The sequence below is a fragment of the Caretta caretta genome, chromosome 9 (genome assembly GCF_965140235.1).
Source record: "Caretta caretta isolate rCarCar2 chromosome 9, rCarCar1.hap1, whole genome shotgun sequence".
In the NCBI taxonomy this organism is placed as follows: Eukaryota; Metazoa; Chordata; order Testudines; family Cheloniidae; genus Caretta; species Caretta caretta.
Genome location: NC_134214.1, coordinates 20,923,933 through 20,950,178, shown reverse-complemented (window position 1 = coordinate 20,950,178; position 26,246 = coordinate 20,923,933). Strand labels below are relative to the sequence as shown.

Sequence of the window (26,246 nt, the reverse complement as noted above, 5' to 3'; positions counted from 1 at the left end):
AGAGTGAGTTTGTGTGCGCGTGTGTGTGTGTGTGTTTCCACGGGGAAAAAAAAGGGAGTTGTCACTTTGGATGGGCTATTACCAGCAGGAGAGTGAGTTTGTGTGTGGGGGGATGGAGGGTGAGAAAACCTGGATTTGTGCTGGAAATGGCCCAACTTGATGATCACTTTAGATAAGCTATTACCAGCAGGACAGTGGGGTGGGAGGAGGTATTGTTTTATGATCTCTGTGTGTATATAAAGTCTGCTGCAGTTTCCACGGTATGCATCCGATGAAGTGAGCTGTAGCTCACGAAAGCTTATGCTCAAATAAATTGGTTAGTCTCTAAGGTGCCACAAGTACTCCTTTTCTTTTTGCAAATACAGACTAACACGGCTGTTACTCTGAAACAAGAGAGTTTGTGTGTATCACTGGCTTGCAGGTTCATTGTTTCATCGGAGATGTCACAGTGTATTCACTATTGAAAGATGCTAACATTTAATGGCCACCACTGTATCTCTTGAAGCTATCTTCTAAGTAATGTTTTATTATTCCCAATAACACACATCCACCATCAGTAAATACCTTGAATTTCTCCTGTACAGTAATTTAGTGAATCATTCCATTTAAAATTGAGTAATACCAACACAGCAGGGATCTCTGAGTGACTTCTGCAAGCTCCTTCATAGGAACAGGTATTGCACTCATAAAAGCTAGTTATTGTGTAAAGAAGGAAGTTACTACTTTGAATCCTTTATCAATAACACCCTTGAAAAAATGCAGTGTTTGTACTGAATATATTACACTCTTCTGTTCTGCCTGCTGAACTTCTAAAGTGCTCAGCACTGTAACATCTAGGTGCCAAAATACAAGCTTAACGATAGATTTCTCAAACAACAAAACAACCCTCTTCCAAACAAATAAAAAACCTTGCTCTCTTTAATTCACGTTTGCTTATTATTTTATTTTATTTCCCTACCATTATTCCTGTCTTTCATCTCATCCTTTGACCACGACAACCTATGCCAAGATCATTCTTAGATCTTCCTATTTGCTAAGTATTCATCTGCCCCTAGGCTGAAGATCAGGTCTAGTGTGTGCCGTGCTAGGTGAGTGTGTCCAGAGATCTATGGTACTAATGACTATTCGTGGTTATATCAGTAACAGGCTTTGCATACCCTTATGTTCCTGGCATACATAAGTTAGATAAAAGCATCAAATATTCTTGCTGCCAGGTGCAACAAAATACTAGTTTATTTCTTAAAATCCAGAACCTTATTACACAAGAACTAAAAAGAGAGAGAGAGAGAGAAACCAGGCTAGTCCCTGAGGCATGGGGCACAACTCATCTCACCTTGGTCTAGGTGGGCTCTTTGCAGATGACCCAGATCACATGCTTCTTTCCAAGCCCCTCCACCCCAGGATCAGGAAATCCCTTAGGTTTTAAAGTGACAGCTTGTAATTTTTACACAAGTTCAATATAACACACACAAATGCATTTGCAAAGTAAGGCATGCCTGACCTTTTGGCTTGACCTAATTCTCCTTTCACTTACAGCAGGTATATTGGGTGTGACTCCAATGTCTTCAGTGGAGTTGCTTCTTATTTGGGCCAGAGTAAGGGGATATTAAAGCTCCTGATTTCTATGTTAACTACATAATTCATGTCTATTCTACAATATACCCTGATCTTCTGGAACTGATAAATTCCTGCTATATAAAACTGATGAAATCCAGGTAATTTAAAAAGAGTATTAAAGACAACTTCCTTGATCTCGCCTTGCTGCTGGCTCCCGTGTCCCTCCCAGGACCCTGGTGCCCTTTTCACTGGGTGCTGCCCTCTGGCAGTTCATTTTTGTTGTTCATTTTTGAGATACGTAATGAATTCTTGTAAAAATGAGCAGTAATGATCTCTGTAGCGGGGTGGACACCCGCTCAGGCCCAGAGGGGTTTAGAATAGCCCTGAGAGAGGGCTGTTGTAGAAGGAAGGCAGCAGGGCTGACTGGGGAAGCAGCCTCAGCTGGGGGCCAGGCTCCAATCAGGGCCCAGCTGGCTTTATAAAGCTGTGAGGCAGAAGCCCAGGGAGAGTCTCCCTCTGCCTCTAGAGGGAGAAGGGCCTGGCTGCAAGGTGGCAAGCAGGGCACCTAGTTTGGAGCAGGGCTGGGGAAAAGGCCAAGGGAACCTGGGAGCTCCGGCCTAGGAAAGCCCCATTAGGTATGGGGGTTGCAGGGGCAGCCACGGGTAGGCAGAGGCAGCAGGTCCAAACCCAAACTTGCCTGTGATAAGTGGCTCACACTTCAGTCTGCTCCAGGGTGTGGGGGCTAGCTGGTGACTGGCAGGAACCTATGACTGAGGTGAGGTAGGGATAGGGAGGGGGAGACCCAGAACTGTGGGGTACTGCCAGAGGGCAACACCCAGTGAAAAGGGCACCAGGGTCCTGGGAGGGACACGGGAGCCAGCAGCAAGGGGAGACACTGGCCTGAAGAGGGAGCTCTGGAGGCTGGGACGTTAATTCCCGGAGACGACGAGCAGGAGGTGCCGCTGGTGAGTCTGTGCCCGGTTACAATCTCTCTCAGGCCCATGGCTCATGAACCAGTTGCTGGTAGAAGTGGCAACTACAGGATCACAGAGCACTAGCATTTTGAAAGATACTAACTGTTCGTTTGCCCATTATGAAACATTCTGACACTTTCTGCAGCAATTCAAGTGTATCTTTATTCCAAAGCTCAGCTAACGGACTGATTAGGGTAAATAAATGTGGTCTACACTTCTCATATTAATTAAGCATGGCTAACAGGAGCCTAGGTCTGTCACCGCCATGCGTACAAAGGCTTTGACAATATACTCAAGATTTTTAATAAGGTATGTTGATTCAGTATTTATGCAATGTCCTTGTTGGAGTTTACCATTTTAGACTCTTAATTTAGTTGTTTGGGGTTTGCAGAATTATTTGAAGTTGCTTATGGCGGTACTGGTAAATTGATTAAGCTGTTCAGAGGGGCTTGACAGCACAATGTCTAAGCTGTTGATCCAAACCTATTGCAATCAATAGTAATTTTTCTTCAGTGTGCTCTGGAGCATATCCTTTTTGCATAAATCTTTCAGTTTTGCAGAAGAGGGCCGATTCTCTGTTGAAGTATCAGAGTTTCCACCAGTGAAACTCCACTGGAATCAGTGGAATTGTGTCTGATTCCATTTGGTGGAGTTCTTCTCAGTACAGGTATTGAAGGGTATGTGCTGTTCAGGCAAGACAAATAAAGGTAAGATGGTGCAGTAGCATTATATATTAATGATGAGGTAGACTTAGGGAGGGAAAGGAATTATTTAATTCAGGCACCAATGTTGACACAAGAACAAAGATCTAAATTGGCTATCAAGAAGTTTAGACTTGAAATCCGATGAAGTTTTCTAACCATCAGAGGCGTGAAGTTCTGGAACAGCCATCCAGTGGGAAAGCAGGGGAGGGTTGAATCTAATTGGCTTGAAAACTAAGCTTGATAAGTTTATGTATGGGATGGTATGTGGCCCACCTGCAACAGCTAGTAGTAAATATCACCAACGGTCAGAGATGGGACACTAAATGGGGAAGGCTCTGAGTTACTACAGAGAAATCTTTCCCAGGTGTCTAGCTGGTGGGTTTTGCCAACATGCTCAGGGTCTAACTGCTTGCCATATTCAAAGAAATTTTTCTCCAATCAGATTGGCAGAGACGCTGGAGAGTTTTCACCTTCCTCTCCAACACATGTTATGGGTTACTTGCTGATTTAAACTAGAATAAATGGTAGATTTTCTGTACCTTCAAGTCTTTAAATCATTATTTGAGGACATCAGTAACTCGGGGGTCTATTACGGAAGGGGGTGATTGAAGTTCTCTGGTGGGGGTCAAACTAGATGATCACAATCATAGGTGCTGGGAGTGCTGCCACACTCCCTGGCAGAGTTTACAGTTTGGTTCAATGACTCTCAGCACCCCCACTGTTCGAATTGTTCCAGCACACCTGAGTAAAATGGTCCCTTTTGGTCTTAAAGTCTGAGTCTATATTGTTGCCACACAATGATGAATCAGGCCCATGGTGATTGGGACTAGGGTGGGGGTGAATAACAGATTTTTTTTGTTCACTGGCAATTCAGAATATGTGTGTGTGTATGTATATATATATATGTATTTAATTGTTTGGGGTTGAACTTAAAACAACTTTTTCCATAATTTTCAGTTGAAAAGTTGAGAAAAATGCATTTTGGGTCAAAAAAAGTTTCATTTTGATTGAATGTTTTTTGCTTTTAAAAAACATTTAAAATAAAAATTTTTGACATAATTTCCAAACTAAAACCCAAATCTTTATTTCAAAAATGTCAAAAGAAAATGCTTTTGATTGGGTTTCTTGGATTTTTTTCTGATCAAAACAGTCTGACAAAAACAACATGAATTTGTGAAATATTTTGATGTCCCTGAATCTGCATTTTTCATTGAAAAAGCTTTCACCTGAAAAATGTCACCCAGCTCTATTTCGGACACACACATGGTGTCGTCATAATCCTGAATGAGTGTTGGTTTATATGTCACAAGCAATGTACACAATGCATAATGACTGATTAACTCTATTCAATAGACACCAGACTGGATTAGCAAGTAGGTCAGGATTGGGGTGCATGGTAAATCTCTGTGAAAATGTTTGCAAAGCATTTATTCACTGTAAGACAGACCTTAGCTAATGCTTTTATTCTCTGTCTTCTGAAAATAAATTATATTTATTTCTGTTGAGAAATAAAAACATTCAAGCTTAAAACAGAGTCAATGTCTGGGAGGGGTATGACTTTTATATGAACAGCATTCAACAAAATTTGAAAAAGTAAAATTACAAAAGAGGGACAAATCCCGATGGGGTATATATAGTCAGTTATGCTCTTGCTTCTTACCTTTTTCTTAACTCAGTAACAAACTTCCATGAGCTTCAGCTCTCCATATTACACCCCTACAAGTTTTGAAAATGCATGCTGATGTTGGAGACTAGGTACTGACCTACTGTTAAGTATAGATTGATAGTGACTGTCTCTTATAGACAGTGGGGGCATTCAAATCACATCCATCTATATTAGTGGAGAAGTTTCTTCCTCACAACCTGTTAGTTTACACTCTACTTTTATGCATACAGTGTGGAATTGGCTGAGCTTTTAGACCTATTTGAATAAAAATGAATATACTGATCAATTTTGCCATTACATTTTTTATTAAGCCTGTGCTCAGCTGAACAGCTTCAGTGCAGCAGCTGCAAAAGTCATAAAATACATAAAGTACAAAATTCACATGAGGCTATTTCTAGTAAATTTTGCTTATTAAATTTCTGCATGATGAAGGACTTCCCATTTTGTGCCAAAAGTTCCAACTGTAATATCTGTTCTATGTTATCTGTAGCATCAGCAAGTAGCTCTGAGGTTTCACATATACATGTTTGAACATTTTGTGAACTTCAAATTAATATCTTTTAACTTTCCAAAAATCATAATTCACTTTGTAATTTTCTCAAAATTCAATGGTATGTACTTTCTAGCTGTCTGAAGCTGTGTGTCTTTGGGATGAGCAGCATGTAGCCAGTGGTCTCAGACTTGTTACCCAAACTTAAGGTACTATATGGCAGAATTTTCCCATCAGGAAAAGAAGACAATTTGGGACAAGATGGGTACATTAATAAAGGGATCTGTCTCTCTCTTTGCAAAAAATAACTATATCACTAGTACCTGAAAAGCAGTATTTTTTGCACTGTTTGTGTTAATTTTGGGAGATATTCACTGTCAGCTGTGAGAAAAGTACATACTACTGAATGCAAAATATTTGGGCATTCACCTTATGAAAATCTTGACTCACTGGACAAAGGTGTTCATGTTTTAAAAGTAACTTTGTCTTGCACGCTAAGTGACTTTTCAGAAAGTGTGAATACTGAAAGCATCAGAAAGATGTACTGATATAACATATGGCTAACAAAGAGCCTGAATCAAAGTAGCCAGAAGCTATAACTATACTTAATCTTACACTGGAACTGACCTTAAAAATAAAAGGATGGGTGATGGGGTAGCTCTTGTCATTCTTTGCATCCTAAAATTTAAAAACATTGCCTCTTATTTTATGTGCCCAAAGTTCAATATTCAGGGCCAATAGCAAAACAAGAATCCTTACTTCATCTCAGGACAGAATGCTTGCATGGTGCACTGCTCAGACATTTAGCCATGGTGAATCCTTATATTCCTCATGAAACTTGGAGTAAAGCTCATTTGAGGACTGAATTGGGTCAGTTCACAATTACAGTCACACATATATCTTGGTCAGACCTGAACCTGTAATTTCATTCTAACCATAGCCTCTGAGTGCAGGAGCAGCTAGCAGCTCATTCCAAGAGAGAGAGTGCTGAACTGAAAGTCAGGATCCAAACATTTATGAGCTTCCAGGGATGTGGAGAGCTGGACTTAATTTCTGGCTTTTGTGGGCAACTGGATCCAAAACCCAGGAATGCAAATGTCAAATAGGTCCTGTCCTCCACAGACCCCACATATCAAAACTGTGCCCTAAAAGGGGGTTACACAGGAATTTACACCCCTGTTGTGTATCTGAGAGGAATGGCGTCAGCCTACTATCTCTTTGAAGGGATGGCCAGATCCAGATTTTCCCCTTCCCCTATGTTTTCTAGGGTTAATGGTTTCCTCACCCACTCCTACACATACACTCAGCACTTCTTAAAATCAGGTTTCTGAGATATAAAATAGTAAAGCACTTATAATATACTTCATTTGTAGTGGCCCAAATACATTGATTTATACTCCACATTTTATTATTAGTGTTGGACAAAATTCAAAGAGTCAGGAGTTGTATTCAAACTGGATATTGATCCAAAGTGTGTGTGGGCAGAAATGATATCAAATGTTAATTCAGGTATGTGCTGGTATAACGATACTGGTTAAAGCTGCGGTAGGATTCAAGAACTGAGTTCTTGTTGAAGGTGCTTTGGGAGTGCATCTCTGTAGTGTTGGGCGGTATAGTAAAAATAGTTGTGCTTTTATTTTAATGGGAGCTGTATGTGCTAGCTTCTCTGACAATGAGGACATGTATCAATACTATTGGATATTTATATACCTTTACACAGTAAATATACAGTAGTATTTTCAGCTATCTAAAACTCCTAACACTTGAGGTGGGAAAGTGATATTACTTATGGCTGTCAGACGTTACGAAATTGAAAATGATGAACTTCCAGATAGTCACAGACATGCCAAGATAAAAGCCCAGATTCTTGGAAATGACATGACTATCATCACTTGTTGACAAAATTGAAGGAGAGAACCTATAACCTACAATAATTGAGTTGGCTTTCAGTTCCATTTCTGCATAAGCAAGGAAAGTAAGAACACATCCTGGGCATATCAAACCCTTTTTGAAATGTCTATGAAGAAATATAAAGGATTTCTAAACAATTTGATGGAGTATTTTAATGGCTAATTGTCTAGTACACAGGTGCAGTTTAATCTATTTGAACCACACTGTTCAGCTAACACTACTACTCAACGTTTCAAAGGGCCAGCTTCAAATTACATCTTACACAGTTTTATATGAAAGGTTGCGTCACTCACTGAAATAATTCTCTACAGCAGTAATTCAGTACATCTACTTGTCAGATGTCACCTAATCATTGAGGATAAGAATTAGAAAGATCAATGCGCTTAGAAGGCTGGGATTATTTGACTATAACTTGTTGCAGTGCATTACTTCAGTTCAGATTTTATCTAATGATTCACAAAATGTACTTTCTGAAAGTACTGCAGTGATGCTCCAACCCCCTAATTTTCAAAGCATTGCACACGGTTTAGCCATGCAACACTCATCACATCCAAAGGGTGTTATACAGTTCCCAACACCCCTGTCAAATCTTTGACATTTCTCACTTAATCACAAACTTTAGATGTAAGATGGCAGGTATCTATTAATTGTCAATCAAGTATGAGATTTACTCATTACATCCCAGATCCTCAGCTAGTGAAAATCTGTGTCGTTCCATTGACTTCAAGGATCTGGCCTGACAGGTTTAGAGCAATGCTGTCGAGTGCTTTCAAAAAAGTTTTAATGTATTTTTAGAACTATTATACAAAAATTGCCTTTAGAAAATTGAAAACAGCGTTATGTTTCCTGCCAGATTTGCCAAGTCTTGGTTAAGGCAGTTGAATGCTACCCTGGGGATCTGGATTCTATCCCTACTTCTGCCAGAGAGTTTCTATGTGATGCTAAGCAAATCTCTTAAACCAAGCTTTCCACAGGCAGTCACTACTTATGTTTTTCTAGGTGCCTGACTTGAGACCCTGTGATCTGATATGCAGAAGTGCTGAGAGTTCACAATGCAACTGAAGTCAATGGGAGCTATGCTTTGAACATTGAAAGTGTTATATAGTGGTAAGTACTCTGAAAAATCAAATTGGGCACCCAAATTTAGCGGCTACTTTGGATCTTGATCTCTCTGACTCCATTCCCCATCTATATTACAGGCGCATTATGAAGATAAGTTCATTAATGTTTGTGAAGCACTCAGACATGATAGTGAAGAGTGCCATAGAAAAACCAGGAGGAAATTAACAATTTTGAAGGGTTTGAATAATGTGCCATAAATAAGGAATAGAGCCACACAAAGAGCAGACAAAGGGCAGGTCTATACTACAGCCGGTATCAACACTCTGAGATCAATCCTCCAGCAGTCGATTTAGTGGGTCTAATAAAGACCCCACCAAATCGACTGCAGATTGCTCTCCAGTCAAGCCCTGTACTCTACCCCTGATGAGAAGAGTAAGGTTAAGTCGACAGGAGATTTTCTCCCATCGACACCCCGCGGTAACTCGACCTAAGGTATATTGACTCAAGCTATGTTATTCACGTAGCTGGAGTTGTGTAGCGTAGGTTGACTTACCGTGGTAGTGTAGACATAGCCAAACAAATGATCACTGCCCATTTTGTACGCTGAATGAGGCAAGGCCCAGTGGAAAAAGTAGTATCTGAAGATGTAAATAAAGACCGTATCATAAGTGTAAGGGGAGGGAAGTGAATTTAGGTTGCAACAAGCAACCTTAATTCTGGCATTTCTTAACTTTTGAGTTCTTGATTTTGTAACCTTAATGTTTTTAACATGTTTTTTTTTAAACTGGTTATATAATTATACATAAAATTATTTATAAATATACAAAACATTAATTATCTGTTTGCCTGTATAAATATGTGAATGTGTGCAGACAGCATACTTCCTTGGGGGGAAAAAACAGTTTATATATGTAAGTTTGAACATTATGTTAACATACTGGTTGAAACAGGACTATGTTAACACAAACTGGATACCCTTTAGTTTGCACACTCTGGGCCTACGTAAGGCAGTTACAGCACAACACTTTAGTCCCCACCGTAACTTGTGCCCCCATAGTCTGCACTGCAGGGCTGTGTACACAAGGCTTTAGGTAAGTTACATTTTGACACACAAACTGCTTAAGAATGTCTCTTTAAATACATGCAAGGATATATTTGAATGCCATGTGATTAACTTAAAAGTACACAAGCACTAAAATTATAATTGCATTACTTTGAATATGTAAATCTTCAAGGACATATATGGATGTTTAAGTTGGATTAAAAATCCCCAATTATCATATTAGCTATTAACTATTTGATAAAAAATAACCCATACTTAAAGATCATACTATTTAAAATCCAACATTAAAGAAGCATCTATTCAATGTACTAACTAAAATATAAAGTTTATGGTATTTGCTGCTATGTTAGTCAATTATTTATGTAAGTTGACTTCTTAATTAAGAGTCTGATCCAACTCCACTACAAAGCGTATTAGTATTACCAGTGACTTCAATGGAACCTTGGTCTGGCCCAAAGTCTGGAGTTCCTAGAAGTCTGGGTACCTTAGACATGAATTAACTGATGATTATGTGAGGAAATACCTTTGTTGCAGGGAGCCTCCCTATCATGCTAGTTCTACACTTTATCTTGCAAGGGTTGTTGGCACAGAGGGTATGCTCTGCAGAGGTACATATGTGCTGGGATGACATGGGACCATGCATGCCAATGGCACATGGGGCTGGTTGCGGGAGTTTCTGACTAGTCTCCATCTGCTTCAAGGTTTGTAGAGGTCATGGCAGTGGGAATGCAATTTAGGGATCTCCTCAGGGCTACTCAGCCTATGCCAGGAACAAAACTGCTGTCAGCACCCAAAAGTTGCTGAGACACAAGCCACCTCCCCTCAATAATTGTGCCAGGTTCTGCCCCAGTGGAGGAGAGAAGTGGAGCCCAGGTACAGCCTTCAAGACAGGGTTTGACAGAAAACTAGCAGACAGAGATTTTGAGGCTATTGCAGATTTCAGTTAGTGTTAATTCTCAGACACCTAACACTTTCATTCAGTAACAAAGTATTATAAAAGACATTCAAAATGTTAATTTCACTAAAGTGACACTCGCCTATATATAAAGGTGCCTTTTAAAGAATTATATGAGAGTCTTATCTCAAGCTAATAGATCTAAGTCATTAGCTTGAACATTATGACATCTATACATTGTACAATTAGGGCCTTTCTTAAATAATCTTAAGAAAAGACATGATCGTGCTTCATCCATATAAAGTTATTACTTAATCTTATTAATTTATATTCTCTGTCTTTATGCCACTGGTACCATATATAACCTCCCATTTTCATACCTTATGCAAGATTATAATATGAAAAGTCCTTGGTTACTGATAGAAGTATAACCTTTCTTATGCTGCCTGTCGTTTACCCTTGGGCCAAAAGCCAAAAATGAATCTAAGCTCTGCATCACATGCAGAGGAAGCACGTGAGGCTCAGCTTTTGTCACAAGAGGAAAGGCAGGGAAGTCTATCAGTACAAGACATTTAGTTACAAAGTAGACCAGGAAAGTGGCAATACTAAATATGATCCGTTTTTGCTTTCATTTTAATTAGGTTTTTCTTTTATCTCTGAAAAGTCAAGTTTAATGACACAGAATGTACATATCTAGCTATAAACTGGGATATTTTATTATTAAAATCTGGAAGGAACCAATAGGACCTACTTTTAAAAGTGTTAATGTTGGTTTTCAACCAACATCATCTTCCTGATTTAAACCAAACTGATGTATATTCAAGTACTTCTGTATTGTACACGCACTCCCAACATCTATTTTGCAGCACCTATTTTTAATTTAAACAAATATTAAATTGTTTGTGCAAAATTCTTATATATTGGTGAATACTTCCTGTCTGTGATATCTTTTTGAGAGACTTTATATTGGGGAAAATGAAGTATCACAGAGCAACGGGCAAAATATTTTCTTTGTGGTCAGAAAAGCACATCTCAACTGAAATTAGGGACAGCATATATGTTAGGAACAGAAATCTGCAATCCAGGTTACATAGCTATCTTTTGGGGGTTTATTTTATTTCCCTTTCTTGCTCTTCTCCTCAGTGTTCACTCAGGCATTCATTGACCATTTCTATACAGATTGCTCCACATCCAGAGCTTCAAATTGGACCCTGGTACTTCTATCAAAGATTTAGAACTCAGATCTGCAAATCCTTACTCATGAGGATATGCAAATAATACAATTTAAATGCTACTTAGATGACAGGCTGTGCAGGATTGTGTCTATTATTTTGTTCATAATATCTTAATAGACCTGTGTGGCTTGATCCCGTGCATGCATAAGTCAATGGGAGTCTTGATTAAAAGGAGCAGTACTATATAGACAAATCCTATGCTCACACAGGGGTTATCAACTTTTTGTATTGTGGGCCAGAATTGAACACAGAGACTTTACTATTATACTTAACCACCTGAACCACCTTTCATTCACAGAAATTACTTATATGGAGAAGGAATATTTGGAAAGTATTCAATGTATTTTCCCCTCTTTTAATGTGAAACTAAAGCAGGAGAAAATGGTATCATGGCCATAATTCAGAAAGGTACTTAAGCACATGCATCATTTTAAAGGTGAGTAGTTCCAACCAACTGGACTTTTTGCATACTTCAAGTTAGACTTGTGCTTAAATACCTGGCTGAATTGGGGGCACCAGCAAATGATCCATGAATAATACTTTGTGAAAGATGCAAATATTTGAGACAGAGTTCCTAATTTTCAAACCCCTTTTTTCCTAAGTGCAATTTTAATTGCAATAAGAAAAGGAGCACTTGTGGCACCTTAGAGACTAACAAATTTATAAGAGCATAAGCTTTCGTGAGCTACAGCTCACTTCATCGGGTGCATTCAGTGGAAAATACAGTAGGGAGATTTATATACACAGAGAACATGAAACAATGGGTGTTACCAAATCTCCCCACTGTATTTTCCACTGAATGCATCCGATGAAGTGAGCTATAGCTCACGAAAGCTTATGCTCTTATAAATTTGTTCGTCTCCAAGGTGCCACAAGTACTCCTTTTCTTTTTATGGCTACAGACTAACACAGCTGCTACTCTGAAACCTTTAATTGCAATGTTCAGTCACAAGATGGCAGCTCTGCTTCATAGTTTTATTTCTGCTTTAGTGGTGGATTTTTGGACCAGTTACAAAAAAGTACCAATATATGCTTCTTGTGTGGTTAAATTCACCCTCTCCTCTCTCTAGGTAAATATCATTTAGAATTCAGAAAGAGGATATATTAATATACCTATAGTTTTTTCTTTTCAATGAAATCCTACACGGACATGCCCAACAGGAATATTAATGACGAATAAGGCCAAGAAGTTCAGACATACCCTTTCCATGGAATTTGCAGTCTGCATCACCGTAATGTTCATCAAAATATAATGATGCCTTTTGGAGACAACTGAACATTGTTCCTTTTAATATGTTTCATTTATTACACATATATGACACACAAATGGATTCTCTGTACAAAGCAATATTTCTCTAAATTCCTTTACTCCTTGTGCCCTTCTTTGTATTTTCATCAACTGAAATAGCCTTGCAGCATGCATGCATATGTATGCCTGTTCCCTTTAGAAATTTTCAATACTGGACTTGGATGTGGGAGTTGGTAGCAAAGCTCTGCTTGTTATGAGAGTTACTGGAGTGCACCTGGAACTCTTCTACTACATATCCTTTCTCATATTATGGTGATTGGCTCCTACGTGCTAAATTCCACATGTGGCTTGAGTCGTCCTATTATACAGTGATAAAATAATGTCTTCTGATGCATTAGATAACTGTACTTATACAAAAAGAAAAGGAGTACTTGTGGCACCTTAGACTGACAAATTTATTTATTATATAAGCTTTCGTGAGTTACAGATCACTTCAGCGGACGCACTATGGAAAGTTTTAGTCATGTTCAATGTAAAACTCTCAGTCAAACATTCTACGGTTTAATCCAGCACCCACTCCCCCAAAATCCTTCTCTAGTTTAAAACCTTGTGATACAAAGTGTGACCACTGAGATGTAATGCCATTTCTTGCCTCTAGCCTTATTCACTTATAATCCCTCACATTAAAGTCTATATTGCGACTGGCCATTGCACAGATGAACAAGGAGGGAGGGCACATGAAGCTTTCTGTGACACTTACACTTTCTGTGCAAGGGTCCATACAGGCACTGCTTTCTCCTTGTGTCCTCAGAAGCACTAACCACCACAAAAGAGTCTGAAAGAAGCAGGTGTATTGCTCCCATCACTTGCACAGCAGCCAGTAGTAGAATTGTTTGGAGAATGTTTTATTTTTTCCCCAGTGGGAATATCAACTTTTTTTGAAAAATTGAAAAACAAAATATTTCAATTTGGAAATGCTGTCAAGGTGCCTAATGCTCCCATTCTTTTTATAAGCCAGGCTCCTTGGTAAGACTGCAACCTCCCATGATGCACTCTCTGTAAGGGCAGGTGGTGGGAGATAATCCAGAGGGAGAGCCTGGTCCATAGCGGAGAATGAGGACAAAAGGAAACTACACTTCCTCTCCTGAGAGGCACTACTGTGGCATACACAAACAAAAATAGTTCGGTTTTCAGCCAAAATCAAACTGTTACACAAAATATTACATTTTCAGTGGAAATCAGGTACTTTTTTGTGAAAACTTCATTGATGCAAAACCTCAATTTTCTGTTGAAAAACCATTGTGATGGAAAGTTTTCAACCAGCCATAGCCAGCAGAGCTGTACTGCACCATTCCAAGGGCAGTACAATGCATACAGACCCCATTCATCAAGAAGTACTGTACCTGCCTTAAGCTGTCTTTGTGGTGGGTGGCTCCATGCTTCACCTCACTCCAGACTGGTCCTACCGGCACAACACTTGGAAGCATTACTTTATATTAAGGACTTGCCTAGCCTATCCAAATCCATTCTCATTTTTTAGATCCCTCTTCCTTTGTATACAGACTGAGTGACCTCACTGTATCATTAGCAAATTTCATCACCTAACTACTTAATCTTCTCTTAAGCAAAGTACATTAAATCCTTCTTCTGACCTTCATGGCAACCCACCAGCACTCAGTTCTGTTTACTCTCAGCAGCATCTACTCACAAGCACAGCGAGTCTTTGAAATCCAACATTGTTCTTAATAGCTCAAGTCCACTAACGCACAATGTTTACTAACCTTGATGATGAGTCTTTTGAGTCTAAATCAAATGCTTTCTGAAAGGTAGATTATGTCCATAGAATCCAACTCTCTACTCTTTTTAAAAAAAAAAAAAAATCTCAAAATTTCCTCTCAAAATCAGAATCCTTGTTTCTGAATTTAATTGAAGTTGTTAATGGATCTTTAATTATATCTGAATTAAAATATGCAAGTGTCTTTGCTTTGAGCCAGTATTAGCTAAAATATTATCTTAAATATGTACATAATAAATAGTATATTTGATACCATTACTAATTAATTATAGGTTGCATAAAAACTGAAAAGTTGACACAAATCTAAAATCAGCCCTAGAATTGCCCAGTGTACATATCTGTAGAGTAGTAACACATTTCTACTTGGCTATTAATAAATTGACTGTATTTTAGAATACTAATGATGTTTGTTCTATTCTGCATTGTGAAAGAATTACAGCAGTGCAAATAAGAAAGATGAGATTCATAGGTCTGCAGTATATAGGTATGCTAACTTTTTAATGCTTTTTTTAGTACGAGCGTTTTTTTTTTTTTTTTGGTTTTTTTACACCTGTTAATTTGGTATCTTTGTGTTTATAAGGATTTACCTCTGTCCACTGAACAGGTACAGTATAGATAGCTTTAGTGTAGGATTCCCTACACAACTCTGCCAATGTTCTTCAACCAGTTCACAGGAATTAGATGATTTTGTTTCTGTGCCATTCCATTCCTGGTCTCTCTGAGGTGACTGCAGACAAGCATGTTAATTATTATTTACAATAGAAATAATAAAGCAAATTAAAGTTCTGTCTTCTCTTCCTCACTCGTTGATCAGACAATCACTCCTTTCTTCAAATCCCTACACTAGCTCTCCCTTGACCAAAAATGTCTGGGCCCTACAGCTCCAAACACAGGCCTCTGTCAGTCAAGTTAAATAAGAGTTCAGTTAGTTGTCAGCTATAGAAAAACTCTTATGTTCTTTCTAGGCAGCAATCAGCCAGTAATGGGCAGCACAGGGTCTGATGCTCTTCAACCCAGGGAGCTGCTCAGGATCAGAAAAGTGAAAAGATTGCTGAAAACCTTTCTAGCCCAACCTCCCCCTGCTCTGCAAGTTCTGTGCTGCACCTCTGCAACTAGCAGCACAGAATTTCACCCTAATCATTTAAGCCCCCGATCCTGAAAACAGGTCAAAACAGTTGCATGGAACCTTATTTAAGTCTGGAAGGGCTGCTTTTTGGTACAGGAGTCTGCCTGTGTTGTAATTCCTTACAGGACTGGGGCCTAGATATTTAATTCTGATCTAGTGAAAATTCTTACGCTTCATCTCCTTCTTTGTCCTCCTTCAGATCTTCCATACAGCGCAACAAGTAGGGACTCAGAATGAGCTTCATATCCGTGGATATCACTTGTATGCATGCGAGTGTATGATTCAGATTTTGCTGGGCAAGCAGAATCCTCCACAGCAGAAGAACTGAAATGTCATCTTTTCATGACACTTTAAGCATTATTATAAAATCTTATCTGCAGAATTTATAGAGCTGTGTATCTGATTGTGGAATATAGTGAATGGAACATTGCCTTCCAGAACACTTGCCAGGTATCTTTTCCCTCTGGTAAATTGCAGAGATTGGCATTTAAGTTGTTGCAGGTCTAGGGTAAGTCCAATATCACCATATGATGACAGGAAAAAACATTTGATTAGATCACAAACGGTGAAAGATTCAGACAGAAGGGAAAGGAGACTGAGCTAGAGAGCCTGATTTTCAATCTCTACAGGATTTCTACATCCTTATTACCTTGTTTTTCTCATAAGATGCTGTTTGTTTTCCTCCTCTATCACTATTGGATACACATCAGCATCTCGTGGCCTAGCTATTGGGCTAAATCCACTTAAAATGTTATGGTCAGAATTCAGTATGTGGGTGGACATTCTTTACATTTATCCTAATAACACATTTGTTGGGTTTAGCTGTTTGTTTTTCAGGAATTGGGTGGGAGGGAAGATCAAGAATCCTTAGCACATCTGATTCTTTGTGCGCTGCGTCCCCTAAGAAATATTTGGCTAATATGCCTCTGGATTTTTAATGGCTGGATGATTGGCTCAGCAAAGTAATCCAACCTTAATGTCTGTTAAAAGTGCTAAGCATTTTCAGGATGGAAATACATCCTTTTGAATAATATGGTCTGGATTTTATTGCCAAACCATTTGCTCAACCATAAAATAGCCATTGGGTCTAGACTTGCAGCCCATACTGAAAGCAATGGGAGCTATGCAGAAGTAAACACTGTAGAATCTGGCCTATGATTTGTCATGTAGTTTGAGATTCAAGTCTCAAGTGGGGTTTAGGTTGTTCATCACCTTTCCAGATCGAACCGTTATATATTTAGGCAAAGATTTTCAAAAGCACATCAGTCTCATTTTCAAAACTGACTTAGGCACATAGGAGCCTAAGGCTATGTCTACGGTGCCCAGCAATTCGGTCTATAAGGGTGTGAGAATAGCAGTGCACACAAAGTGCTATGCTGTAACTCCGCTGTGTGGATGCTGTGGGTGTGAACTAAAAGGTTCCTAGTTTACATTAATGTAGTCCTGTTGGAAAAGGATTACATTAGGTACCTTTTAGATCTCACCCACAGCCTCCACAAAGGGGAATTACAGTGCAGCACTTTGGTGCACACTGCTGTTCACACAATCAAATAGTTTGAGCTGTAGGGCAGTGTAGACAAGCCCTAGGTCCCACTGAACTTCAGTTGGACTTAGGTATTTAGGGGACTAAATCCCTTTTGAAAATGGGACTTAGCCTTCTAAGTCACTTTGGCACATTAGCATATTATATTGTAAGTGACATCCAGAGGGATTCAAATAATGAATATACAAAAAGGGAATATTAAAGAACTCGCTAGGGTCTGGCCTACACTAGAAAATTAGGTTGGTTTAACTATGTTTGTTTGTCAGGGGTGTAAAAAATCCACACCTGGGAGTGGCGTAAAAGGGACAGCTAAGGGGGGATATGATAGAGGTCTATAAAATCATGATGGATGTGAAGAAAGCAAATTAGGAAGTGTTGTTTACTCCTTCTCTTAACACAAGAACAAGGGGTCACCAATGAGATTAATTGGCAGCAGGTTTAAAACAAACACAGGGAAATACTACTTCACACAACAGTCACCCTGTGGAACCCATTGCCAGAGGATGTTCTGAAGGCCAAGACTATAACAGGGTTCAAAAAAGAACTAGATAAATTCATGGAGGATAGGTCTATCAATGGCCATTAGCCAGAATGGGTAGGGATAGTGTCCCTAGCCTTTGTTTGCCAGAAACTGGGAATGAATGGGAATGAACTGGGCAACAGAGGGTGGATCACTTGATGATTACCTGTTCTGTTCTTGTTTTAACTGTAAAACATTTTCCTGCTTCTCTTTGGTACAAATATATGTTTTCATCTGTCCTTTAAAGGTTGATTGCCTATGTGGACAGAATATTCAGATGCATCTAAATGGCACAGTGAATAACAGATTAAACATAATTGTGCCTTATGTCAAAGCATTGCTGAGACATTTGCTATTTTAAATCAATTTTACTTTCTCCCATTTAAACCTACTGTGTTAGTAAATATGCTGATTGATGTTTTACATTATGGTGGCAAACAATTGCAGGTTAATGCCATATATATGTAGAAGTGTGTATATTGTATATACACATGACTCTTGGGCCATATTTTGTGGAGCCATGCGGAATTTAACATAATTACTGGCATTTTGATGAAAAAGGGAATTAGGTCGCTGTATTTCTGAACTCTATTCTCTGTGTCCATGGTATCATATATGAAACTTTTAAATTAGGACATAATACATGTCCTGGATACTGTGGTGATAGCTACAACTAAATTAAATGGCTACTTTTCCCCGTGAACTAAGATGTCATTAAAATATTCAGAAATAATAACTATTTGTGCATCTTCTCTCTCCAACTTCATAGTTAGAGAGCAAATGCGCATTTGCAATGCAACAATAATGCATTTACATCTATATTTATTGCAGGAAGGACAAATTGTGTTTTCCAATTTTGATTAAGTGAATGTTTGGTATATTGCCTTGGAAAATTAATATTTGAAAACAGTTGGTTTGAGGTAGACACTAGCTTCGCACACTTTAATAATGGACTGTTGAAACAGATAATTTGATGAAATTTTCTTAGCTCATAAGGTTCTTAGCTCAATATTTTTAGTATCAAGAATATTTATACTGGTCCTAAACATCCTGACAGAACACTGCATCTAGAGAGATTTTATTAATAATATAATAGATCATTAATGACAATTGTGCTGAGAAGGGATACAGAAATACTGTAAACAAGTCTTTCTTCCATCTTTGTTATTATACTGCCATTTTGTAATTCTTATTTTCTTAAGGAAAATAACAAATAAACATGTAATGGAAATCCACGTTAACACCTAGTGAGATAACTGATGCAGAATAGCAAGTTTAATTAAATCGCGTTACAGGTGGCAATTCTTGATACTTTATTTCAAAGTGGTATTGGTTTACCAGTATTACCAATGGCATAATCTGAACTCTTTTGTTTAATTAAAGTACTGTTTAGCCTAATCAGTTCATATTAGAGATTTTTTTTTCTAGGCTGCATCTGACATTTTCTAATCTGTTATCTGCTGTGTGAATTGTGTTTTTCCATATTTTCAGAATGGTTGGGAGAAAAAAAAAGCCCTGTATTTATGTTTAATAACAGTTTTCTTGCTCTGTGGGCCCACATTTTAATTTATGGAATTGATTTAGTTTCTTTAACTAAGAAAGTACGTTTTAAAAGTAGAGCAGCAAAAATAAGCATTGGTTAACAAACAGTAAGGGACTTCTAAAAGTAATTATCATTATTGGACAGTATATGTACATACTGGCCATAACAAGGCAACCCTTTTCCATAGTAAGATAAAAAATGGTTTTAAATTAGCACAAATGAAGCATTTCAGCACAATACAGGATTGTCCGGCTATGCCAGAAGGAGGACAGGAGACACTGGGTGTTGTTTAATTAGGCTGCAACTTTATTCTTAAATGTCAGGGAATGACCGTCAGATAAAAGTGTATGATGCAGGTAATTCCATAATCATTTACATATACCTGGGGGGCTGCATCAGCCCTTCCCCTTTACCAATCCTCGTCCCCAGCCAGCCTGCTGCTGGGACCTGACTACTCTTCCCCCTCAAAGGAAGGTGTAGTGAAGCTAAAAAATACAGGGTGTTAGCTCCATGCTGTACCAGTTACGTGCCTCGAATGCCTTTGTTTCTGCTCCCTTAAAAATACTATTTTTATATCATTTACCAATCCATTTTATCTATTCATCATATCCCTTCCTGCTCTGGATATTGGCAATAAGGAACAACCAGCAATTAGCTTGGTTGTTCCCGCCCATACCTAGTCAGGTTCCCGGACATCTACTCATGGTCTTTCTAATATTGGCCAAAAAGGTGTCAGCTCTCAAGGTTTACAGGTGGACCCCATCCTCCTGATCCTAAAAGTTCCAAAAAAACACTACCAGAAATGCTGTCCTGAACAAGGCCACCTCTTGTCCCCAGTGACATATTGGTTCTAGGAACCATACCAGATCCCTAAATGATGGGATGATGATTATCCTCTTGGGGGCAAATGCTTTGAGACCTTACCGCTGGAAACCTCCAAACTAAAATACCACTAAAAGGATATGGAATAAGTATGAGAGGCGACTTAGTGAGGTGAAGAGGACAGGCACACGAGAGTAGGGAAAGGGGTATTAGTAAAGAGCAAGGCTTCAAGCCAAATTTATGTCAATGGGAATGTTGTCACTGACTCCTATGGCAACAGGATTGAGCCTTAAGAGAACAAAAAAATATGGTGAGCGGGAGAAAAGACTGTTAGCATTACAGACCATGAGAGACAAGAGACAGTAATGAGTCAATAGTTAAGTGGGAGCTTCTGATATCCTAAGGAATCATATGCTGGGTTGCTGCTCTTCAGGAGAAGGGGAGACAATGAAGTGAGGATGTGTGGAGTAAAGGCAAGGGTACTGAGGGTCAAAAGATTTGTGTGCTGCAGCACCCCTTTGGGTGCGTCTGAGGGCTTCATAGCTTCACCCTAGAAACATGCTACTAGCAGTTGATGATGGCTTTCTGAGGAAAAGGGAGAGGAGGGAACAACCACTGGGGCATATTATCTCTGACTAATAAGGAAACATAAGGAAACAGATTTAGGCCCAATCTTTTTAGGACATTCAGAATCAAGGATCACCTAGCGTATGATTGTGGAAATTGTAAAGGCTTAACTAGTGAGCTGAATTCAGCTATTCAGAATGCATGAGGGCTGCAAGTTGTACAACCATAAGTAGCACCTGGTAGGTGTTCTAGTTCTGTGCCTGCTCCCTGACATTAACAGTGGTGCTTCCTGGCAGAAATAACACACTCAATATTTTTTCTTTCAAAACACCTGTACCCGGTCTACACTGTATCAGTGGAGCAGTAAACTAGAAGTAGGTTAGACTTTTCATAGGTTTCAGAGTAGCAGCCGTGTTAGTCTGTATTCGCAAAAAGAAAAGGAGGACTTGTGGCACCTTAGAGACTAACCAATTTATTTGAGCATAAGCTTTCGTGAGCTACAGCTCACTTCATCGGATGCATTCAGTGGAAAATACAGTGAGGAGATTTATATACACACAGAACATGAAAAAATGGGTGTTGTTATACACACTGTAAGGAGAGTGATCACTTAAGATGAGCTATTACCAGCAGGAGAGCTGGGGGAGAAGAAAATCTTTTGTAGTGATAATCAAGGTGGGCCATTTCCAGCAGTTAACAAGAACGTCTGAGGAACAGTGGGGGGTTGGGGGGGAAATAAACATGGGGAAATAGTTTTACTTTGTGTAATGACCCATCCACTCCCAGTCTCTATTCAAGCCTAAGTTAATTGTATCCAGTTTGCAAATTAATTCCAATTCAGCAGTCTCTCGTTGGAGTCTGTTTTTGAAGTCTTTTTGTTGTAATATTGTGACCTTTAGGTCTGTAATCGAGTGACCAGAGAGATTGAAATGTTCTCCGACTGGTTTATGAATGTTATAATTCTTAACATCTGATTTGTGTCCATTTATTCTTTTACGTAGAGACTGTCCAGTTTGACCAATGTACATGGCAGAGGGGGATTGCTGGCACATGATGGCATATATATATGGCATATATCACATATATTCAAAAATAGACTCCAACGAGAGACTGCTGAATTGGAATTAACTTGCAAACTGGATACAATTAACTTGGGCTTGAATAGAGACTGGGAGTGGATGGGTCATTACACAAAGTAAAAGTATTTCCCCATGTTTATTCTCTCCCTCCCCCCCCCCCGCTCTCCTGCTGGTAATAGCTCATCTTAAGTGATCACTCTCCTTACAGTGTGTATGATAACATCCATTTTTTCATGTTCTGTGTGTATATAAATCTCCTCACTGTATTTTCCACTGAATGCATCCAATGAAGTGAGCTGTAGCTCACAAAAGCTTATGCTCAAATAAATTGGTTAGACTTTTCATAGTGTAGACACACCTCACACTGTAAAGACTCCAACCTGTTCATGTGAAGAAATGATACCTCTCTCTCCTTTGACAGCAGCCAGGCTGCCTGCCTTGCTATTCTATGCAAAAATCATAAATCAACACTGGTTTCTTTGAAAGATTCATAAACTTCAGCAAACCCTTTGACTAACTTGGTCCGAGGTTGTAGTGCAAACCAAAGCCAGATGAATTTTGTTTGGCTTCAGTGTTTGAGCTAGGATTAGAAGTCAGGATTCCTTTTCCTCTGTCCTGTGCTGTTAGACAACTCTCCTCACATGACTGAACTCCTGTCCTTCTGGACAGATGCCACAAGAGCTGCTCAGTAAAGATTGTGGCTCAACTAAAAGCCAAGGGATGGAAAGTTGAAGCGGACTTATTACCATTAGTAGCAGCAACCCAGGTGACAACTGCTTCACTTTTAAATGACTCGAGGTTCCTCACCCAAAATCAGAAAGCAAGACTATGGAATCCAAAGGCTGCGGGGTAATTATAAATAACCCTCCATCTCTTGGAAAAATCACTTTCTATGCAAGCGATTGGTTAGGATTTGATGGCTGGCTGGCTGGCTTGCTTTTATAAATGAAACCTGCAATTATCTTTGACATTTACAGAGTCCCAAATACCAACATCCCAGGGATATGGGACCTTTGAGCCCCTCAGGGCTTGATGTGCATTATCTCCACCCTCCCCCAGCCTCTTCACTTCTCTCTCTTCCAACTCACTTTCATTCAATTACTTTGCAATCCCAGAAATTCATTATTAACTATATGTTTTGAAAAAGAGAGGAAAAAGGCCTTCAGGAGGTATACCCTGATTATCCTAGAAAAGATAACATTTCAAAAGCAAGGCGAAAGAGAGAGTCAGGAAAATAAGATTAGTGAAAGACATGGTATTATGGGCCAGCACAGTGACAGAGACTGATTATAGTTTAAAAGATTCTGCCCTTAAAAAAATCAAACCCTTCAATCAGACCATTTCAGCAACATTATACAATAATTTACCCTCTATCTGGAGCTCTTACACTCCCTGTGCTATCTCTAATCTGCAGTAAGTTTTAGTTTTTGATTAAAAAGTCTTCCTAACAGGAAAACCACTGAGGCTTTTCTCTCAAAGAAAATCAAGGCTATTTCTCTGTGCTCCTGTATTACTGTACAGTTAACTGTTCTCTCTACAATAATGAACTCTGTTCAAGGGGCCAATGTCACCCTGCTACAACTTCACTGATTTGTGTGAACAAGGCCAGTTGTCATTGTATTAAATGTGCTTTGGGTGGAAAGAGGTCATTTTGATCTCTGAGGGGCAAGCTGATTAATAAATAAATACAGTCTAATCAGAAGCGAGTGCTGTGAGATCTGGTGCAAAGACAACTGAAGCCAGTGCTAAGACTTGCATTGACTTCAGTGGTTTTGGATTTGGCCTTTAGGTAGCTCTTAGGTGTGCTGACTGTGTGAACAGAGATGAGTGACCAGTTTAGGGATTATATTTATCTATTATACTTACTATATTTTATACGTAGATTGCAAACTCTTTGGGGCAGGAGCGGTCTCTCTTGTTTTGCTTGTATAGCACGTAGCACAATGAGGTTCTGGTCCATGACTGGGGCTCCTAGATGCTATGATAATACAAATAATAATAATTAATAATAACATGGCTATATTCTCATTCATGCCAGGATAAATCTGCAATCGCAAGATATTCTAATTTTTGTGATCCACTTACCCAGCAAGTAACTTAAAATGCAGTAGCATTACATATTGCAAGTTAGAAGTCACAGTCATGCTGTATTTGAAAAATATATTGGGCAAAATTGATTTTAATGGGAATTTTGCTCAAGTAAGGCATGCAATATTTGGTCCAATACTTGTAATTTTCCTGTGTTTTTCCTCCCACAACTGACAGGAAAGCAGGACTACTCACATGAATAAAGAGACCAGGATCTCGTCCTGCATGTATAAACAGAAATTATCTTCTTTCTAAGCAGCGTTTCGTACAGGGTTCATTCAGTGATGCTTGAATCTAGTGTACATCTCCATGGAAGCAGTTTTAAAGTCAAGGGCACTTGATACTAGTATATGACTTATTTTTAAGATCTTCAAGGAAGATTTGTGGAATATATCACACTTACTAAGGGATAGATTTCTGTCTTTTTGTCCTTTGCTTCCAGAAGTGACATTGCATCTAGTACTTGCTTTGTTTTCAAAGCACTTTGCACAGCTGATTCCATAATCACCTGAATATGGATTTGAGAGTCCAAAAGGGGTTGCTTGGCAACAAAACCAGCAGTATTTTCTCTAACACCTTCCTGTTTTCAGGTGTATTTTCATGTGTGTGGAGTCAAAGAAATTTCTGTATTTTACTTTATTCCATTTCACCGTTCCCACAGTTGAATTAGTTTCTGAAATATTTGGTGTGACTTTTGTTGGACCCTAAGCAAAGCAGACTTTTGAGGCCTTCTATCTTTTAAAGCAGCTGTCTGCTCCAATGCTCTTTTGAGCACAGGAGTGTTTGTTTGGTGGTGGTTTGGCGCATGCTGCCTGAAAAAAGGATCTCCTCTATAGCCCCTCAGTGCTGGATGGTGTCTGGATATGTTTGTTACAAGCAGGTGAATAGGAGAATGCTATGTTTGAGTGACTTTTCAAAGAAAACTGTTTCAGGAAGATATGTGCTTCCAAGCAGAAGTGAGGGTACTTAATATCTAGTGCAATAGTGGATTAATTGGAAATTACAGTAGTAGTATTACAGAGGAATTAACCAATTCTAATTAAACCATCTGGTAACCTGCATCTTCGCTGGAGAGAAGGGAAGGGGGAGGGAATCTCAAACCAAACATAATTTTTGAGGTTTAAAATATTTGGATACATCTAAGATGATGATGTATTATCTCTACCCATGCAGTCCTGAGGCTTTCCTCTTAGACTGCCAACAAAGATGCCAACTGGTGATATTTGTGAAGATCTTTTACTGACACACGCTCTCACCTACCAACAACTTCACAGGGGCCATCATTCATTTTATATTGGCAGGAACTGACAGTCTATCAGATAACCTTCAATCGAAGAACTGAATCAAAGAATTATGCTGGAAGGGTCTGTGTGCTATTAACACTGCCCTGAGCTATACCCCCAGTTCTCTTAATGCCTTATGTAAGCACAATAAAAGCGGGAAGGTGTGTGCCAGTGATAGCCAGGCTACATGATATAGTATAGACACAAAATGATGCATTTTATTTATTGATGGGATATTAATAGCATTTTCAAATTGAATGATTTGGCCTTTCCTCTCACCCCGCAACAAGTAGCACCATAATGCATACAAACACTACACAGAATGTGAATCTATGGTTCATTGGCTTGCTGCACACTAACTCTTAGTGTGGTCCCTGCCACTGCACGCTAACAGTTCTATAGTACATTTTGATGTGCTACCATTTTGAGTGGGAATCTTCGTGCTATGGAACTTTTAGTGCACGGTAGTAAAATCAACATGGTGAGTTAGTGTGAGGCAAACTCGTGTGCTGTAGATTCACACCTTGACTTGTCATGCCCTAACTTGCCATAGACAGGCCCTCTGGAGAAATCTTGATGTTAGTAAAGTAGTTATACCTGTGAAACAAGTTTTAGAGAGCAATGGTAACTTCCACCTTCTCTCTCTCTCTCTCCCCCCATCGGATGCATAGAATGGAAGATATAGTAAGAAATGGGCTGTAGCCCAAGAAAGCTTATGCTCTAATAAATTGGTTAGTCTCTAAAGTGCCACAAGTACTCCTGTTCTTTTTACAGAGGGAATGAAGCCTAGAAACAGTTTGTGTTTTTATGGAGGGAGACAGAAGTAAATTGAACGGAAATATCTTGTTTTAAAGAACGTGCATCATGCCCCAAGCAGAACAATAGTAAAGAGAGAGAGAGAGACCCTAATTTCTCAGGGATTTTGCAATCATCATAAAGTTCTTGATTAGCATGAACCACCTTGATCGCCAAACCAAGCAAGAGCATTAACATTTATTCTGACATTTGTGCTGTGGGGCCTATAATCTGGGAATTCTTTGCAGTTCTAGATTTTTGGTATTCTCTAACATAGCT

General features: G+C 39.1%; 1 long non-coding RNA gene across 1 annotated transcript in view; it reads left to right on the top strand.

The window, feature by feature from the left end:
• Positions 1 to 26,246, top strand: part of LOC125643107 (uncharacterized) — a 278,185-nt gene that overhangs the window by 129,093 nt on the left and 122,846 nt on the right. The window contains exon 2 of the long non-coding RNA XR_012670069.1: positions 8,302 to 8,409. This is a non-coding gene — a long non-coding RNA (uncharacterized LOC125643107). The remainder of the gene's footprint in view (positions 1 to 8,301; positions 8,410 to 26,246) is intronic.